The sequence below is a fragment of the Crinia signifera genome, chromosome 2 (genome assembly GCF_055691185.1).
Source record: "Crinia signifera chromosome 2, ASM5569118v1, whole genome shotgun sequence".
Classification (NCBI taxonomy): Eukaryota; Metazoa; Chordata; class Amphibia; order Anura; family Myobatrachidae; genus Crinia; species Crinia signifera.
Genome location: NC_139218.1, coordinates 155261317 through 155280178, shown reverse-complemented (window position 1 = coordinate 155280178; position 18862 = coordinate 155261317).

Here is an 18862-nt window from a genome sequence, read left to right as displayed (position 1 = left end):
AGACAGCCAATCAGCTGCCAGATTCAATCTGTCAATCAAACACAGCAGCCAATCAGAGAGCTGGCCATTGATCAGCAGGCCCTTTATGACATCACAGACAGACCCACGGAACTCTCTGTGCTTGTCTGCTGGCTGGCTGTCAGTTGGGTGGGTGGGCGGCAGAGGGGGAGGATGTACGTCTCGTTTCTCCTGAAAATTGCGGTTTTTCGGCGTTTCCAGAAAAAGTCGCGGTCCGACGCGCAAAAGTGGGGTATCGTAGAAATCGCCTTTTAAAGACGCACCTTTCTGGCCCCACAAAAATGGGCATTTCAAATTAGAAACAAGTCAAATTAACAAAATAGTGTGAATAAGTAAGTATTTCAGGGGTGAGTTAGCAGGTTATTGGGGTAGTAAGTCCTGATTTTTTTGGAGGTTGCAGTGACCACTACGCCATTCAAAATAGGCAGGCTTTAGCATAAGCAGTTAGGCCCCGTAGGATGATTTTAGCTAAAATGTGCCCCAAACACTCAAACCGGCTTGTATCTTGCAATGGAAAATATGGGAAACATGACTTAGACAGCAAATGATACACTGTATGCCATGTTTCCAAATTTTTATGCACAGTGGTTACAGCATGAAGCGAATGCATGTGAATATTCAAAGGTGCATTGCATTAAACAAGTCCAATGAGCGTGAAAAAAATGGCCGGCCTGCCTGCTTTCATCCATCATTTGTTCTAAATTTATAATTAATCAATGAGCTGAGGTGGAGTCTTAGCCAGTGGTACCATCAGGGGTGTGTAATGCACTTTAGGGTAGACAGCCAATCAGCTGCCAGATTCAATCTGTCAATCAAACACAGCAGCCAATCAGAGAGCTGGCCATTGATCAGCAGGCCCTTTATGACATCACAGACAGACCCACGGAACTCTCTGTGCTTGTCTGCTGGCTGGCTGTCAGTTGGGTGGGTGGGCGGCAGAGGGGGAGGATGTACGTCTCGTTTCTCCTGAAAATTGCGGTTTTTCAGCGTTTCCGGAAAAAGTCGCGGTCCGACGTGCAAAAGTGGGGTATCGTAGAAATCGCCTTTTAAAGACGCACCTTTCTGGCCCCACAAAAATGGGCATTTCAAATTAGAAACAAGTCAAATGAACAAAATAGTGTGAATAAGTAAGTATTTCAGGGGTGAGTTAGCAGGTTATTGGGGTAGTAAGTCCTGATTTTTTTGGAGGTTGCAGTGACCACTACGCCATTCAAAATAGGCAGGCTTTAGCATAAGCAGTTAGGCCCCGTAGGATGATTTTAGCTAAAATGTGCCCCAAACACTCAAACCGGCTTGTATCTTGCAATGGAAAATATGGGAAACATGACTTAGACAGCAAATGATACACTGTATGCCATGTTTCCAAATTTTTATGCACAGTGGTTACAGCATGAAGCGAATGCATGTGAATATACACAGGTGCATTGCATTAAACAAGTCCAATGAGCGTGAAAAAAATGGCCGGCCTGCCTGCTTTCATCCATCATTTGTTCTAAATTTATAATTAATCAATGAGCTGAGGTGGAGTCTTAGCCAGTGGTACCATCAGGGGTGTGTAATGCACTTTAGGGTAGACAGCCAATCAGCTGCCAGATTCAATCTGTCAATCAAACACAGCAGCCAATCAGAGAGCTGGCCATTGATCAGCAGACCCATTATGACATCACAGACAGACCCACAGAATTCTCTGTGCTTGTCTGCTGGCTGGCTGTCAGTTGGGTGGGTGGGCGGCAGAGGGGGAGGATGTACGTCTCGTTTCTCCTGAAAATTGCGGTTTTTCGGCGTTTCCGGAAAAAGTCGCGGTCCGACGCGCAAAAGTGGGGTATCGTAGAAATCGCCTTTTAAAGACGCACCTTTCTGGCCCCACAAAAATGGGCATTTCAAATTAGAAACAAGTCAAATGAACAAAATAGTGTGAATAAGTAAGTATTTCAGGGGTGAGTTAGCAGGTTATTGGGGTAGTAAGTCCTGATTTTTTTTGGAGGTTGCAGTGAGCACTACGCCATTCAAAATAGGCAGGCTTTAGCATAAGCAGTTAGGCCCCGTAGGATGATTTTAGCTAAAATGTGCCCCAAACACTCAAACCGGCTTGTATCTTGCAATGGAAAATATGGGAAACATGACTTAGACAGCAAATGATACACTGTATGCCATGTTTCCAAATTGTTATGCACAGTGGTTACAGCATGAAGCGAATGCATGTGAATATACAAAGGTGCATTGCATTAAACAAGTCCAATGAGCTTGAAAAAAATGGCCGGCCTGCCTGCTTTCATCCATCATTTGTTCTAAATTTATAATTAATCAATGAGCTGAGGTGGAGTCTTAGCCAGTGGTACCATCAGGGGTGTGTAATGCACTTTAGGGTAGACAGCCAATCAGCTGCCAGATTCAATCTGTCAATCAAACACAGCAGCCAATCAGAGAGCTGGCCATTGATCAGCAGGCCCTTTATGACATCACAGACAGACCCACGGAACTCTCTGTGCTTGTCTGCTGGCTGGCTGGCTGTCAGTTGGGTGGGTGGGCGGCAGAGGGGGAGGATGTACGTCTCGTTTCTCCTGAAAATTGCGGTTTTTCTGCGTTTCCGGAAAAAGTCGCGGTCCGACGCGCAAAAGTGGGGTATCGTAGAAATCGCCTTTTAAAGACGCACCTTTCTGGCCCCACAAAAATGGGCATTTCAAATTAGAAACAAGTCAAATGAACAAAATAGTGTGAATAAGTAAGTATTTCAGGGGTGAGTTAGCAGGTTATTGGTGTAGTAAGTCCTGATTTTTTTGGAGGTTGCAGTGACCACTACGCCATTCAAAATAGGCAGGCTTTAGCATAAGCAGTTAGGCCCCGTAGGATGATTTTAGCTAAAATGTGCCCCAAACACTCAAACCGGCTTGTATCTTGCAAATGAAAATATGGGAAACATGACTTAGACAGCAAATGATACACTGTATGCCATGTTTCCAAATTTTTATGCACAGTGGTTACAGCATGAAGCGAATGCATGTGAATATACAAAGGTGCATTGCATTAAACAAGTCCAATGAGCGTGAAAAAAATGGCCGGCCTGCCTGCTTTCATCCATCATTTGTTCTAAATTTATAATTAATCAATGAGCTGAGGTGGAGTCTTAGATAGTGGTACCATCAGGGGTGTGTAATGCACTTTAGGGTAGATAGCCAATCAGCTGCCAGATTCAATCTGTCAATCAAACACAGCAGCCAATCAGAGAGCTGGCCATTGATCAGCAGACCCATTATGACATCACAGACAGACCCACAGAATTCTCTGTGCTTGTCTGCTGGCTGGCTGTCAGTTGGGTGGGTGGGCGGCAGAGGGGGAGGATGTACGTCTCGTTTCTCCTGAAAATTGTGGTTTTTCGGCGTTTCCGGAAAAAGTCGCGGTCCGACGCGCAAAAGTGGGGTATCGTAGAAATCGCCTTTTAAAGACGCATCTTTCTGGCCCCACAAAAATGGGCATTTCAAATTAGAAACAAGTCATATGAACAAAATAGTGTGAATAAGTAAGTATTTCAGGGGTGAGTTAGCAGGTTATTGGGGTAGTAAGTCCTGATTTTTTTTGGAGGTTGCAGTGACCACTACGCCATTCAAAATAGGCAGGCTTTAGCATAAGCAGTTAGGCCCCGTAGGATGATTTTAGCTAAAATGTGCCCCAAACACTCAAACCGGCTTGTATCTTGCAATGGAAAATATGGGAAACATGACTTAGACAGCAAATGATACACTGTATGCCATGTTTCCAAATTTTTATGCACAGTGGTTACAGCATGAAGCGAATGCATGTAAATATACAAAGGTGCATTGCATTAAACAAGTCCAATGAGCTTGAAAAAAATGGCCGGCCTGCCTGCTTTCATCCATCATTTGTTCTAAATTTATAATTAATCAATGAGCTGAGGTGGAGTCTTAGCCAGTGGTACCATCAGGGGTGTGTAATGCACTTTAGGGTAGACAGCCAATCAGCTGCCAGATTCAATCTGTCAATCAAACACAGCAGCCAATCAGAGAGCTGGCCATTGATCAGCAGGCCCTTTATGACATCACAGACAGACCCACGGAACTCTCTGTGCTTGTCTGCTGGCTGGCTGTCAGTTGGGTGGGTGGGCGGCAGAGGGGTAGGATGTACGTCTCGTTTCTCCTGAAAATTGCGGTTTTTCGGCGTTTCTGGAAAAAGTCGCGGTCCGACGCGCAAAAGTGGGGTATCGTAGAAATCGCCTTTTAAAGACGCACCTTTCTGGCCCCACGAAAATGGGCATTTCAAATTAGAAACAAGTCAAATGAACAAAATAGTGTGAATAAGTAAGTATTTCAGGGGTGAGTTAGCAGGTTATTGGGGTAGTAAGTCCTGATTTTTTTGGAGGTTGCAGTGACCACTACGCCATTCAAAATAGGCCGGCTTTAGCATAAGCAGTTAGGCCCCGTAGGATGATTTTAGCTAAAATGTGCCCCAAATACTCAAACCGGCTTGTATCTTGCAATGGAAAATATGGGAAACATGACTTAGACAGCAAATGATACACTGTATGCCATGTTTCCAAATTTGTATGCACAGTGGTTACAGCATGAAGCGAATGCATGTGAATATTCAAAGGTGCATTGCATTAAACAAGTCCAATGAGCGTGAAAAAAATGGCCGGCCTGCCTGCTTTCATCCATCATTTGTTCTAAATTTATAATTAATCAATGAGCTGAGGTGGAGTCTTAGCCAGTGGTACCATCAGGGGTGTGTAATGCACTTTAGGGTAGACAGCCAATCAGCTGCCAGATTCAATCTGTCAATCAAACACAGCAGCCAATCAGAGAGCTGGCCATTGATCAGCAGGCCCTTTATGACATCACAGACAGACCCACGGAACTCTCTGTGCTTGTCTGCTGGCTGGCTGTCAGTTGGGTGGGTGGGCGGCAGAGGGGGAGGATGTACGTCTCGTTTCTCCTGAAAATTGCGGTTTTTCGGCGTTTCCGGAAAAAGTCGCGGCCCGACGCGCAAAAGTGGGGTATCGTAGAAATCGCCTTTTAAAGACGCACCTTTCTGGCCCCACAAAAATGGGCATTTCAAATTAGAAACAAGTCAAATGAACAAAATAGTGTGAATAAGTAAGTATTTCAGGGGTGAGTTAGCAGGTTATTGGGGTAGTAAGTCCTGATTTTTTTGGAGGTTGCAGTGACCACTACGCCATTCAAAATAGGCAGGCTTTAGCATAAGCAGTTAGGCCCCGTAGGATGATTTTAGCTAAAATGTGCCCCAAACACTCAAACCGGCTTGTATCTTGCAATGGAAAATATGGGAAACATGACTTAGACAGCAAATGATACACTGTATGCCATGTTTCCAAATTTTTATGCACAGTGGTTACAGCATGAAGCGAATGCATGTGAATATTCAAAGGTGCATTGCATTAAACAAGTCCAATGAGCGTGAAAAAAATGGCCGGCCTGCCTGCTTTCATCCATCATTTGTTCTAAATTTATAATTAATCAATGAGCTGAGGTGGAGTCTTAGCCAGTGGTACCATCAGGGGTGTGTAATGCACTTTAGGGTAGACAGCCAATCAGCTGCCAGATTCAATCTGTCAATCAAACACAGCAGCCAATCAGAGAGCTGGCCATTGATCAGCAGGCCCTTTATGACATCACAGACAGACCCACGGAACTCTCTGTGCTTGTCTGCTGGCTGGCTGTCAGTTGGGTGGGTGGGCGGCAGAGGGGGAGGATGTACGTCTCGTTTCTCCTGAAAATTGCGTTTTTTCGGGGTTTCCGGAAAAAGTCGCGGTCCGACGTGCAAAAGTGGGGTATCGTAGAAATCGCCTTTTAAAGACGCACCTTTCTGGCCCCACAAAAATGGGCATTTCAAATTAGAAACAAGTCAAATGAACAAAATAGTGTGAATAAGTAAGTATTTCAGGGGTGAGTTAGCAGGTTATTGGGGTAGTAAGTCCTGATTTTTTTGGAGGTTGCAGTGACCACTACGCCATTCAAAATAGGCAGGCTTTAGCATAAGCAGTTAGGCCCCGTAGGATGATTTTAGCTAAAATGTGCCCCAAACACTCAAACCGGCTTGTATCTTGCAATGGAAAATATGGGAAACCTGACTTAGACAGCAAATGATACACTGTATGCCATGTTTCCAAATTTTTATGCACAGTGGTTACAGCATGAAGCGAATGCATGTGAATATACAAAGGTGCATTGCATTAAACAAGTCCAATGAGCTTGAAAAAAATGGCCGGCCTGCCTGCTTTCATCCATCATTTGTTCTAAATTTATAATTAATCAATGAGCTGAGGTGGAGTCTTAGCCAGTGGTACCATCAGGGGTGTGTAATGCACTTTAGGGTAGACAGCCAATCAGCTGCCAGATTCAATCTGTCAATCAAACACAGCAGCCAATCAGAGAGCTGGCCATTGATCAGCAGGCCCTTTATGACATCACAGACAGACCCACAGAACTCTCTGTGCTTGTCTGCTGGCTGGCTGTCAGTTGGGTGGGTGGGCGGCAGAGGGGGAGGATGTACGTCTCGTTTCTCCTGAAAATTGCGGTTTTTCGGCGTTTCCGGAAAAAGTCGCGGTCCGACGCGCAAAAGTTGGGTATCGTAGAAATCGCCTTTTAAAGACGCACCTTTCTGGCCCCACGAAAATGGGCATTTCAAATTAGAAACAAGTCAAATGAACAAAATAGTGTGAATAAGTAAGTATTTCAGGGGTGAGTTAGCAGGTTATTGGGGTAGTAAGTCCTGATTTTTTTGGAGGTTGCAGTGACCACTACGCCATTTAAAATAGGCCGGCTTTAGCATAAGCAGTTAGGCCCCGTAGGATGATTTTAGCTAAAATGTGCCCCAAATACTCAAACCGGCTTATATCTTGCAATGGAAAATATGGGAAACATGACTTAGACAGCAAATGATACACTGTATGCCATGTTTCCAAATTTTTATGCACAGTGGTTACAGCATGAAGCGAATGCATGTGAATATACAAAGGTGCATTGCATTAAACAAGTCCAATGAGCGTGAAAAAAATGGCCGGCCTGCCTGCTTTCATCCATCATTTGTTCTAAATTTATAATTAATCAATGAGCTGAGGTGGAGTCTTAGCCAGTGGTACCATCAGGGGTGTGTAATGCACTTTAGGGTAGACAGCCAATCAGCTGCCAGATTCAATCTGTCAATCAAACACAGCAGCCAATCAGAGAGCTGGCCATTGATCAGCAGGCCCTTTATGACATCACAGACAGACCCACGTAACTCTCTGTGCTTGTCTGCTGGCTGGCTGTCAGTTGGGTGGGTGGGCGGCAGAGGGGGAGGATGTACGTCTCGTTTCTCCTGAAAATTGCGGTTTTTCGGCGTTTCCGGAAAAAGTCGCGGTCCGACGCGCAAAAGTGGGGTATCGTAGAAATCGCCTTTTAAAGACGCACCTTTCTGGCCCCACAAAAATGGGCATTTCAAATTAGAAACAAGTCAAATGAACAAAATAGTGTGAATAAGTAAGTATTTCAGGGGTGAGTTAGCAGGTTATTGGGGTAGTAAGTCCTGATTTTTTTGGAGGTTGCAGTGACCACTACGCCATTCAAAATAGGCAGGCTTTAGCATAAGCAGTTAGGCCCCGTAGGACGATTTTAGCTAAAATGTGCCCCAAACACTCAAACCGGCTTGTATCTTGCAAATGAAAATATGGGAAACATGACTTAGACAGCAAATGATACACTGTATGCCATGTTTCCAAATTTTTATGCACAGTGGTTACAGCATGAAGCGAATGCATGTGAATATACAAAGGTGCATTGCATTAAACAAGTCCAATGAGCGTGAAAAAAATGGCCGGCCTGCCTGCTTTCATCCATCATTTGTTCTAAATTTATAATTAATCAATGAGCTGAGGTAGAGTCTTAGATAGTGGTACCATCAGGGGTGTGTAATGCACTTTAGGGTAGACAGCCAATCAGCTGCCAGATTCAATCTGTCAATCAAACACAGCAGCCAATCAGAGAGCTGGCCATTGATCAGCAGGCCCTTTATGACATCACAGACAGACCCACGGAACTCTCTGTGCTTGTCTGCTGGCTGGCTTTCAGTTGGGTGGGTGGGCGGCAGAGGGGGAGGATGTACGTCTCGTTTCTCCTGAAAATTGCGGTTTTTCGGCGTTTCCAGAAAAAGTCGCGGTCCGACGCGCAAAAGTGGGGTATCGTAGAAATCGCCTTTTAAAGACGCACCTTTCTGGCCCCACAAAAATGGGTATTTCAAATTAGAAACAAGTCAAATGAACAAAATAGTGTGAATAAGTAAGTATTTCAGGGGTGAGTTAGCAGGTTATTGGGGTAGTAAGTCCTGATTTTTTTGGAGGTTGCAGTGACCACTACGCCATTCAAAATAGGCAGGCTTTAGCATAAGCAGTTAGGCCCCGTAGGATGATTTTAGCTAAAATGTGCCCCAAACACTCAAACCGGCTTGTATCTTGCAATGGAAAATATGGGAAACATGACTTAGACAGCAAATGATACACTGTTTGCCATGTTTCCAAATTTTTATGCACAGTGGTTACAGCATGAAGCGAATGCATGTGAATATACACAGGTGCATTGCATTAAACAAGTCCAATGAGCGTGAAAAAAATGGCCGGCCTGCCTGCTTTCATCCATCATTTGTTCTAAATTTATAATTAATCAATGAGCTGAGGTGGAGTCTTAGCCAGTGGTACCATCAGGGGTGTGTAATGCACTTTAGGGTAGACAGCCAATCAGCTGCCAGATTCAATCTGTCAATCAAACACAGCAGCCAATCAGAGAGCTGGCCATTGATCAGCAGGCCCTTTATGACATCACAGACAGACCCACGGAACTCTCTGTGCTTGTCTGCTGGCTGGCTGTCAGTTGGGTGGGTGGGCGGCAGAGGGGGAGGATGTACGTCTCGTTTCTCCTGAAAATTGCGGTTTTTCGGCGTTTCTGGAAAAAGTCGCGGTCCGACGCGCAAAAGTGGGGTATCGTAGAAATCGCCTTTTAAAGACGCACCTTTCTGGCCCCACGAAAATGGGCATTTCAAATTAGAAACAAGTCAAATGAACAAAATAGTGTGAATAAGTAAGTATTTCAGGGGTGAGTTAGCAGGTTATTGGGGTAGTAAGTCCTGATTTTTTTGGAGGTTGCAGTGACCACTACGCCATTCAAAATAGGCCGGCTTTAGCATAAGCAGTTAGGCCCCGCAGGATGATTTTAGCTAAAATGTGCCCCAAATACTCAAACCGGCTTGTATCTTGCAATGGAAAATATGGGAAACATGACTTAGACAGCAAATGATACACTGTATGCCATGTTTCCAAATTTTTATGCACAGTGGTTACAGCATGAAGCGAATGCATGTGAATATTCAAAGGTGCATTGCATTAAACAAGTCCAATGAGCGTGAAAAAAATGGCCGGCCTGCCTGCTTTCATCCATCATTTGTTCTAAATTTATAATTAATCAATGAGCTGAGGTGGAGTCTTAGCCAGTGGTACCATCAGGGGTGTGTAATGCACTTTAGGGTAGACAGCCAATCAGCTGCCAGATTCAATCTGTCAATCAAACACAGCAGCCAATCAGAGAGCTGGCCATTGATCAGCAGGCCCTTTATGACATCACAGACAGACCCACGGAACTCTCTGTGCTTGTCTGCTGGCTGGCTGTCAGTTGGGTGGGTGGGCGGCAGAGGGGGAGGATGTACGTCTCGTTTCTCCTGAAAATTGCGGTTTTTCGGCGTTTCCGGAAAAAGTCGCGGCCCGACGCGCAAAAGTGGGGTATCGTAGAAATCGCCTTTTAAAGACGCACCTTTCTGGCCCCACAAAAATGGGCATTTCAAATTAGAAACAAGTCAAATTAACAAAATAGTGTGAATAAGTAAGTATTTCAGGGGTGAGTTAGCAGGTTATTGGGGTAGTAAGTCCTGATTTTTTTGGAGGTTGCAGTGACCACTACGCCATTCAAAATAGGCAGGCTTTAGCATAAGCAGTTAGGCCCGTAGGATGATTTTAGCTAAAATGTGCCCCAAATACTCAAACCGGCTTGTATCTTGCAATGGAAAATATGGGAAACATGACTTAGACAGCAAATGATACACTGTATGCCATGTTTCCAAATTTTTATGCACAGTGGTTACAGCATGAAGCGAATGCATGTGAATATTCAAAGGTGCATTGCATTAAACAAGTCCAATGAGCGTGAAAAAAATGGCCGGCCTGCCTGCTTTCATCCATCATTTGTTCTAAATTTATAATTAATCAATGAGCTGAGGTGGAGTCTTAGCCAGTGGTACCATCAGGGGTGTGTAATGCACTTTAGGGTAGACAGCCAATCAGCTGCCAGATTCAATCTGTCAATCAAACACAGCAGCCAATCAGAGAGCTGGCCATTGATCAGCAGGCCCTTTATGACATCACAGACAGACCCACGGAACTCTCTGTGCTTGTCTGCTGGCTGGCTGTCAGTTGGGTGGGTGGGCGGCAGAGGGGGAGGATGTACGTCTCGTTTCTCCTGAAAATTGCGGTTTTTCAGCGTTTCCGGAAAAAGTCGCGGTCCGACGTGCAAAAGTGGGGTATCGTAGAAATCGCCTTTTAAAGACGCACCTTTCTGGCCCCACAAAAATGGGCATTTCAAATTAGAAACAAGTCAAATGAACAAAATAGTGTGAATAAGTAAGTATTTCAGGGGTGAGTTAGCAGGTTATTGGGGTAGTAAGTCCTGATTTTTTTGGAGGTTGCAGTGACCACTACGCCATTCAAAATAGGCAGGCTTTAGCATAAGCAGTTAGGCCCCGTAGGATGATTTTAGCTAAAATGTGCCCCAAACACTCAAACCGGCTTGTATCTTGCAATGGAAAATATGGGAAACATGACTTAGACAGCAAATGATACACTGTATGCCATGTTTCCAAATTTTTATGCACAGTGGTTACAGCATGAAGCGAATGCATGTGAATATACACAGGTGCATTGCATTAAACAAGTCCAATGAGCGTGAAAAAAATGGCCGGCCTGCCTGCTTTCATCCATCATTTGTTCTAAATTTATAATTAATCAATGAGCTGAGGTGGAGTCTTAGCCAGTGGTACCATCAGGGGTGTGTAATGCACTTTAGGGTAGACAGCCAATCAGCTGCCAGATTCAATCTGTCAATCAAACACCGCAGCCAATCAGAGAGCTGGCCATTGATCAGCAGACCCATTATGACATCACAGACAGACCCACAGAATTCTCTGTGCTTGTCTGCTGGCTGGCTGTCAGTTGGGTGGGTGGGCGGCAGAGGGGGAGGATGTACGTCTCGTTTCTCCTGAAAATTGCGGTTTTTCGGCGTTTCCGGAAAAAGTCGCGGTCCGACGCGCAAAAGTGGGGTATCGTAGAAATCGCCTTTTAAAGACGCACCTTTCTGGCCCCACAAAAATGGGCATTTCAAATTAGAAACAAGTCAAATGAACAAAATAGTGTGAATAAGTAAGTATTTCAGGGGTGAGTTAGCAGGTTATTGGGGTAGTAAGTCCTGATTTTTTTTGGAGGTTGCAGTGAGCACTACGCCATTCAAAATAGGCAGGCTTTAGCATAAGCAGTTAGGCCCCGTAGGATGATTTTAGCTAAAATGTGCCCCAAACACTCAAACCGGCTTGTATCTTGCAATGGAAAATATGGGAAACATGACTTAGACAGCAAATGATACACTGTATGCCATGTTTCCAAATTTTTATGCACAGTGGTTACAGCATGAAGCGAATGCATGTGAATATACAAAGGTGCATTGCATTAAACAAGTCCAATGAGCTTGAAAAAAATGGCCGGCCTGCCTGCTTTCATCCATCATTTGTTCTAAATTTATAATTAATCAATGAGCTGAGGTGGAGTCTTAGCCAGTGGTACCATCAGGGGTGTGTAATGCACTTTAGGGTAGACAGCCAATCAGCTGCCAGATTCAATCTGTCAATCAAACACAGCAGCCAATCAGAGAGCTGGCCATTGATCAGCAGGCCCTTTATGACATCACAGACAGACCCACGGAACTCTCTGTGCTTGTCTGCTGGCTGGCTGGCTGTCAGTTGGGTGGGTGGGCGGCAGAGGGGGAGGATGTACGTCTCGTTTCTCCTGAAAATTGCGGTTTTTCGGCGTTTCCGGAAAAAGTCGCGGTCCGACGCGCAAAAGTGGGGTATCGTAGAAATCGCCTTTTAAAGACGCACCTTTCTGGCCCCACAAAAATGGGCATTTCAAATTAGAAACAAGTCAAATGAACAAAATAGTGTGAATAAGTAAGTATTTCAGGGGTGAGTTAGCAGGTTATTGGTGTAGTAAGTCCTGATTTTTTTGGAGGTTGCAGTGACCACTACGCCATTCAAAATAGGCAGGCTTTAGCATAAGCAGTTAGGCCCCGTAGGATGATTTTAGCTAAAATGTGCCCCAAACACTCAAACCGGCTTGTATCTTGCAAATGAAAATATGGGAAACATGACTTAGACAGCAAATGATACACTGTATGCCATGTTTCCAAATTTTTATGCACAGTGGTTACAGCATGAAGCGAATGCATGTGAATATACAAAGGTGCATTGCATTAAACAAGTCCAATGAGCGTGAAAAAAATGGCCGGCCTGCCTGCTTTCATCCATCATTTGTTCTAAATTTATAATTAATCAATGAGCTGAGGTGGAGTCTTAGATAGTGGTACCATCAGGGGTGTGTAATGCACTTTAGGGTAGATAGCCAATCAGCTGCCAGATTCAATCTGTCAATCAAACACAGCAGCCAATCAGAGAGCTGGCCATTGATCAGCAGACCCATTATGACATCACAGACAGACCCACAGAATTCTCTGTGCTTGTCTGCTGGCTGGCTGTCAGTTGGGTGGGTGGGCGGCAGAGGGGGAGGATGTACGTCTCGTTTCTCCTGAAAATTGCGGTTTTTCGGCGTTTCCGGAAAAAGTCGCGGTCCGACGCGCAAAAGTGGGGTATCGTAGAAATCGCCTTTTAAAGACGCACCTTTCTGGCCCCACAAAAATGGGCATTTCAAATTAGAAACAAGTCATATGAACAAAATAGTGTGAATAAGTAAGTATTTCAGGGGTGAGTTAGCAGGTTATTGGGGTAGTAAGTCCTGATTTTTTTTGGAGGTTGCAGTGACCACTACGCCATTCAAAATAGGCAGGCTTTAGCATAAGCAGTTAGGCCCCGTAGGATGATTTTAGCTAAAATGTGCCCCAAACACTCAAACCGGCTTGTATCTTGCAATGGAAAATATGGGAAACATGACTTAGACAGCAAATGATACACTGTATGCCATGTTTCCAAATTTTTATGCACAGTGGTTACAGCATGAAGCGAATGCATGTAAATATACAAAGGTGCATTGCATTAAACAAGTCCAATGAGCTTGAAAAAAATGGCCGGCCTGCCTGCTTTCATCCATCATTTGTTCTAAATTTATAATTAATCAATGAGCTGAGGTGGAGTCTTAGCCAGTGGTACCATCAGGGGTGTGTAATGCACTTTAGGGTAGACAGCCAATCAGCTGCCAGATTCAATCTGTCAATCAAACACAGCAGCCAATCAGAGAGCTGGCCATTGATCAGCAGGCCCTTTATGACATCACAGACAGACCCACGGAACTCTCTGTGCTTGTCTGCTGGCTGGCTGTCAGTTGGGTGGGTGGGCGGCAGAGGGGGAGGATGTACGTCTCGTTTCTCCTGAAAATTGCGGTTTTTCGGCGTTTCTGGAAAAAGTCGCGGTCCGACGCGCAAAAGTGGGGTATCGTAGAAATCGCCTTTTAAAGACGCACCTTTCTGGCCCCACGAAAATGGGCATTTCAAATTAGAAACAAGTCAAATGAACAAAATAGTGTGAATAAGTAAGTATTTCAGGGGTGAGTTAGCAGGTTATTGGGGTAGTAAGTCCTGATTTTTTTGGAGGTTGCAGTGACCACTACGCCATTCAAAATAGGCCGGCTTTAGCATAAGCAGTTAGGCCCCGTAGGATGATTTTAGCTAAAATGTGCCCCAAATACTCAAACCGGCTTGTATCTTGCAATGGAAAATATGGGAAACATGACTTAGACAGCAAATGATACACTGTATGCCATGTTTCCAAATTTTTATGCACAGTGGTTACAGCATGAAGCGAATGCATGTGAATATTCAAAGGTGCATTGCATTAAACAAGTCCAATGAGCGTGAAAAAAATGGCCGGCCTGCCTGCTTTCATCCATCATTTGTTCTAAATTTATAATTAATCAATGAGCTGAGGTGGAGTCTTAGCCAGTGGTACCATCAGGGGTGTGTAATGCACTTTAGGGTAGACAGCCAATCAGCTGCCAGATTCAATCTGTCAATCAAACACAGCAGCCAATCAGAGAGCTGGCCATTGATCAGCAGGCCCTTTATGACATCACAGACAGACCCACGGAACTCTCTGTGCTTGTCTGCTGGCTGGCTGTCAGTTGGGTGGGTGGGCGGCAGAGGGGGAGGATGTACGTCTCGTTTCTCCTGAAAATTGCGGTTTTTCGGCGTTTCCGGAAAAAGTCGCGGCCCGACGCGCAAAAGTGGGGTAACGTAGAAATCGCCTTTTAAAGACGCACCTTTCTGGCCCCACAAAAATGGGCATTTCAAATTAGAAACAAGTCAAATGAACAAAATAGTGTGAATAAGTAAGTATTTCAGGGGTGAGTTAGCAGGTTATTGGGGTAGTAAGTCCTGATTTTTTTGGAGGTTGCAGTGACCACTACGCCATTCAAAATAGGCAGGCTTTAGCATAAGCAGTTAGGCCCCGTAGGATGATTTTAGCTAAAATGTGCCCCAAACACTCAAACCGGCTTGTATCTTGCAATGGAAAATATGGGAAACATGACTTAGACAGCAAATGATACACTGTATGCCATGTTTCCAAATTTTTATGCACAGTGGTTACAGCATGAAGCGAATGCATGTGAATATTCAAAGGTGCATTGCATTAAACAAGTCCAATGAGCGTGAAAAAAATGGCCGGCCTGCCTGCTTTCATCCATCATTTGTTCTAAATTTATAATTAATCAATGAGCTGAGGTGGAGTCTTAGCCAGTGGTACCATCAGGGGTGTGTAATGCACTTTAGGGTAGACAGCCAATCAGCTGCCAGATTCAATCTGTCAATCAAACACAGCAGCCAATCAGAGAGCTGGCCATTGATCAGCAGGCCCTTTATGACATCACAGACAGACCCACGGAACTCTCTGTGCTTGTCTGCTGGCTGGCTGTCAGTTGGGTGGGTGGGCGGCAGAGGGGGAGGATGTACGTCTCGTTTCTCCTGAAAATTGCGTTTTTTCGGGGTTTCCGGAAAAAGTCGCGGTCCGACGTGCAAAAGTGGGGTATCGTAGAAATCGCCTTTTAAAGACGCACCTTTCTGGCCCCACAAAAATGGGCATTTCAAATTAGAAACAAGTCAAATGAACAAAATAGTGTGAATAAGTAAGTATTTCAGGGGTGAGTTAGCAGGTTATTGGGGTAGTAAGTCCTGATTTTTTTGGAGGTTGCAGTGACCACTACGCCATTCAAAATAGGCAGGCTTTAGCATAAGCAGTTAGGCCCCGTAGGATGATTTTAGCTAAAATGTGCCCCAAACACTCAAACCGGCTTGTATCTTGCAATGGAAAATATGGGAAACATGACTTAGACAGCAAATGATACACTGTATGCCATGTTTCCAAATTTTTATGCACAGTGGTTACAGCATGAAGCGAATGCATGTGAATATACACAGGTGCATTGCATTAAACAAGTCCAATGAGCGTGAAAAAAATGGCCGGCCTGCCTGCTTTCATCCATCATTTGTTCTAAATTTATAATTAATCAATGAGCTGAGGTGGAGTCTTAGCCAGTGGTACCATCAGGGGTGTGTAATGCACTTTAGGGTAGACAGCCAATCAGCTGCCAGATTCAATCTGTCAATCAAACACAGCAGCCAATCAGAGAGCTGGCCATTGATCAGCAGACCCATTATGACATCACAGACAGACCCACAGAATTCTCTGTGCTTGTCTGCTGGCTGGCTGTCAGTTGGGTGGGTGGGCGGCAGAGGGGGAGGATGTACGTCTCGTTTCTCCTGAAAATTGCGGTTTTTCGGCGTTTCCGGAAAAAGTCGCGGTCCGACGCGCAAAAGTGGGGTATCGTAGAAATCGCCTTTTAAAGACGCACCTTTCTGGCCCCACAAAAATTGGCATTTCAAATTAGAAACAAGTCAAATGAACAAAATAGTGTGAATAAGTAAGTATTTCAGGGGTGAGTTAGCAGGTTATTGGGGTAGTAAGTCCTGATTTTTTTTGGAGGTTGCAGTGACCACTACGCCATTCAAAATAGGCAGGCTTTAGCATGAGCAGTTAGGCCCCGTAGGATGATTTTAGCTAAAATGTGCCCCAAACACTCAAACCGGCTTGTATCTTGCAATGGAAAATATGGGAAACATGACTTAGACAGCAAATGATACACTGTATGCCATGTTTCCAAATTTTTATGCACAGTGGTTACAGCATGAAGCGAATGCATGTGAATATACAAAGGTGCATTGCATTAAACAAGTCCAATGAGCTTGAAAAAAATGGCCGGCCTGCCTGCTTTCATCCATCATTTGTTCTAAATTTATAATTAATCAATGAGCTGAGGTGGAGTCTTAGCCAGTGGTACCATCAGGGGTGTGTAATGCACTTTAGGGTAGACAGCCAATCAGCTGCCAGATTCAATCTGTCAATCAAACACAGCAGCCAATCAGAGAGCTGGCCATTGATCAGCAGGCCCTTTATGACATCACAGACAGACCCACGGAACTCTCTGTGCTTGTCTGCTGGCTGGCTGTCAGTTGGGTGGGTGGGCGGCAGAGGGGGAGGATGTACGTCTCGTTTCTCCTGAAAATTGCGGTTTTTCGGCGTTTCCGGAAAAAGTCGCGGTCCGACGCGCAAAAGTGGGGTATCGTAGAAATCGCCTTTTAAAGACGCACCTTTCTGGCCCCACAAAAATGGGCATTTCAAATTAGAAACAAGTCAAATGAACAAAATAGTGTGAATAAGTAAGTATTTCAGGGGTGAGTTAGCAGGTTATTGGGGTAGTAAGTCCTGATTTTTTTGGAGGTTGCAGTGACCACTACGCCATTCAAAATAGGCCGGCTTTAGCATAAGCAGTTAGGCCCCGTAGGATGATTTTAGCTAAAATGTGCCCCAAACACTCAAACCGGCTTGTATCTTGCAATGGAAAATATGGGAAACATGACTTAGACAGCAAATGATACACTGTATGCCATGTTTCCAAATTTTTATGCACAGTGGTTACAGCATGAAGCGAATGCATGTGAATATACAAAGGTGCATTGCATTAAACAAGTCCAATGAGCGTGAAAAAAATGGCCGGCCTGCCTGCTTTCATCCATCATTTGTTCTAAATTTATAATTAATCAATGAGCTGAGGTGGAGTCTTAGCCAGTGGTACCATCAGGGGTGTGTAATGCACTTTAGGGTAGACAGCCAATCAGCTGCCAGATTCAATCTGTCAATCAAACACAGCAGCCAATCAGAGAGCTGGCCATTGATCATCAGGCCCTTTATGACATCACAGACAGACCCACGGAACTCTCTGTGCTTGTCTGCTGGCTGTCAGTTGGGTGGGTGGGCGGCAGAGGGGGAGGATGTACGTCTCGTTTCTCCTGAAAATTGCGGTTTTTCGGCGTTTCCGGAAAAAGTCGCGGTCCGACGCGCAAAAGTGGGGTATCGTAGAAATCGCCTTTTAAAGACGCACCTTTCTGGCCCCACAAAAATGGGCATTTCAAATTAGAAACAAGTCAAATGAACAAAATATTGTGAATAAGTAAGTATTTCAGGGGTGAGTTAGCAGGTTATTGGGGTAGTAAGTCCTGATTTTTTTGGAGGTTGCAGTGACCACTACGCCATTCAAAAAAGGCAGGCTTTAGCATAAGCAGTTAGGCCCCGTAGGATGATTTTAGCTAAAATGTGCCCCAAACACTCAAACCGGCTTGTATCTTGCAAATGAAAATATGGGAAACATGACTTAGACAGCAAATGATACACTGTATGCCATGTTTCCAAATTTTTATGCACAGTGGTTACAGCATGAAGTGAATGCATGTGAATATACAAAGGTGCATTGCATTAAACAAGTCCAATGAGCGTGAAAAAAATGGCCGGCCTGCCTGCTTTCATCCATCATTTGTTCTAAATTTATAATTAATCAATGAGCTGAGGTGGAGTCTTAGCCAGTGGTACCATCAGGGGTGTGTAATGCACTTTAGGGTAGACAGCCAATCAGCTGCCAGATTCAATCTGTCAATCAAACACAGCAGCCAATCAGAGAGCTGGCCATTGATCAGCAGGCCCTTTATGACATCACAGACAGACCCACGGAACTCTCTGTGCTTGTCTGCTGGCTGGCTGTCAGTTGGGTGGGTGGGCGGCAGAGGGGGAGGATGTACGTCTCGTTTCTCCTGAAAATTGCGGTTTTTCGGCGTTTCCGGAAAAAGTCGCGGTCCGACGCGCAAAAGTGGGGTATCGTAGAAATCGCCTTTTAAAGACGCACCTTTCTGGCCCCACAAAAATGGGCATTTCAAATTAGAAACAAGTCAAATGAACAAAATAGTGTGAATAAGTAAGTATTTCAGGGGTGAGTTAGCAGGTTATTGGGGTAGTAAGTCCTGATTTTTTTGGAGGTTGCAGTGACCACTACGCCATTCAAAATAGGCAGGCTTTAGCATAAGCAGTTAGGCCCCGTAGGATGATTTTAGCTAAAATGTGCCCCAAACACTCAAACCGGCTTGTATCTTGCAATGGAAAATATGGGAAACATGACTTAGACAGCAAATGATAC